Source organism: Stegostoma tigrinum, chromosome 6, assembly GCF_030684315.1.
Source record: "Stegostoma tigrinum isolate sSteTig4 chromosome 6, sSteTig4.hap1, whole genome shotgun sequence".
NCBI classification, from domain to species: Eukaryota; Metazoa; Chordata; class Chondrichthyes; order Orectolobiformes; family Stegostomatidae; genus Stegostoma; species Stegostoma tigrinum.
The window spans coordinates 4,881,755-4,883,964 of record NC_081359.1 but is presented as its reverse complement, the minus strand read 5'-3'; the positions used below and the strand labels follow the sequence as shown (position 1 = coordinate 4,883,964).

The 2,210-nt window shown below is 42.2% G+C and overlaps 1 pseudogene; it reads left to right on the top strand.

Moving 5' to 3' along the window:
• The first annotated feature begins 655 nt into the window (after positions 1 to 655).
• On the top strand, positions 656 to 754 carry LOC125453735 (U6 spliceosomal RNA; annotated as a pseudogene).
• Positions 755 to 2,210: the final 1,456 nt, after the last annotated feature.

The window sequence follows — 2,210 nt, the reverse complement described above, 5'->3', positions numbered from 1 at the left end:
ACCATTCTAGGTAACATCATCAGTGAGCCTCCGACGAAGCCTTTGTCGGAGGCTCACTGATGATGTTACCTAGAATGGTGAAGAAACGTCTGAAAACTAACCTTCCAGCTCAGCGAGCAAACTCACATCCAGACTTTCTGTAGAATTTGCACGTTCTTCCCTTGTCTATGTGGGTTTCCTCCAGGTGCCCGGGACTTTTTTTCCACAGTCCAGAGATGTGCAGGGTAGGTGGATTAACCATGGGGAGTACAGGGTTATAGGGATTAGGATGGGTCTGGGTGGGATGCTCTTTAGAGGGCCAGTGTGAACTTAATGGGCCAACTGGCCTGCTTCCCCACTGTAGGAATTCTGTGGTTTGGTATACATGGTACTTTCTAACTAATTGCAGATTTGACTTTGGCAATAGATCCAGTTGCTTAGTTCTTTTTAGGAGCATCTTTAAGTGCAGCAGAGTTGTACCACAACTTGGAGTGATGCCGAGTGGACACATGAAAGTTATTCTTGGTGAACTGACTGCCTCAGGCTGTTACTTTATTGCTTTTGACGCCTGAATGCAGCACAGCAATTAAGGTTGCACCCTGGGCAGACATTCTCATAACATCAAGATCCCAGATCTTTACAAACATTACAACAATGTGACAGTTTGGATCTTTATGTGCTCGCTTCTGAAGCACATATACTAGAATTGGAATGATATAAAGCATGGCCTCTGCACTAGGCTGACACACAAGTTCATGAAGCCTTCCATATTTTATGACAGTGCTAGTGCCCTTAACCCTGGAACTGGAGGCACGGGTTCAAGTGCCACCAGCTCCAGAGGTGTGTAATAACATCATAAAAACCAAAAGAACTGCGGATGTTGTAAATCAGGAACAAAAACGAAGTTGCTGGAAAATCTCAGCAGGTCTGGCAGCATCTGTGAAGGAGGGAACAGAGTTAACATTCTGGGTCCGGTAACCCTTCCTCAGAACTCAGATTCTGAAGAAGGGTCACTGGTCCCGAAACGTTAGCTCTGTTTTCTCCTTCACAGATGCTGCTAGACCTGCTGAGCTTTTCCAGCAACTTTGCTTTGTGTGTGTGTAATAACATTTCTGAACAGATCGATAAGGAAAATAAGTGAATTAATAAAGCACAATAGATAAAGTCAGTAAAAGGTACAAGTGAGGTTCTGGACATTATATTGAGGGACATTGACCATTAAACCAAAGTGTTTTTGACATTTAACAAAACATTACTTCCATGCCTTTGGAGTACTGCATATGGCATGGCAATGAGATATGGAAAAGATACAGGTAACCATATATAAGAATAGTGCCAGGAATGAGTCATTGTAGTTACAAAGAATGGCTTGTAAACTAGAAAAGAAAAAAATAGATGATGGTTTAATAATGGTTCTCAAATTATGTGAAATTGTAACTTGATTATTTGGTAGCATCATTAACATTGAAAGATTCGTATGGATTTGTTCACACCTTTCAATGTCCTGAATATTTTGGGTCCCATCTGTTCCCACAGTACATGTATATTCAACCCTATCTGATCCAAGCTACTACAAACAACAAATGTGATTACATCGGGTCAGACAGCATCCATGGAGAGACAGCAAGCTAACGTTTTGAGTTTCATGATGGCCTGTCCTGTAGATTCAAAACATGAGCTTGCTGTCTCTCCATTGGTGATATCAGACCCACTGTGATTTCCAGTATTTGTTGTTTGCAGTACATATTCTTGCATCTGAAGTTACTTGTTCTTACTTGTCCAAGCTACAACCCTTTTCCCTCTTGAGTGCTTTTCATTCCTCTGATCTGCCGAAGCCTTTGTACGGAAAGGCGATGGCCTAGTGGCTTTATCACTAGATTATTAATCCAGAATACCAGCTAACGTTCTGGGACAGGGTTCAAATCCCGCCATGGCAGATGGTTCAATTTGAATTCAATAAAATCTCTGGAATTAAGAATCTAATGATGACCATGAATCCATTGCTGATTGTTGGAAAAATTTATCTGGTTCACTCATGTCCTTGAGGGAAGGAAACTGCCATCCTCACCTGGTCTAGCCTACATGTGACTCCAGACCCACAGCAATGTGGTTGACTCTTAACAGCCCTCTCGGCAATTAAGGATGGGCAATAAATGCTGCCTAGCCAGCGATGCCCTCATCCTGTGAATGAATATTTTAAAAGTCCCATACATGAGGTTAGCCATGGTAGT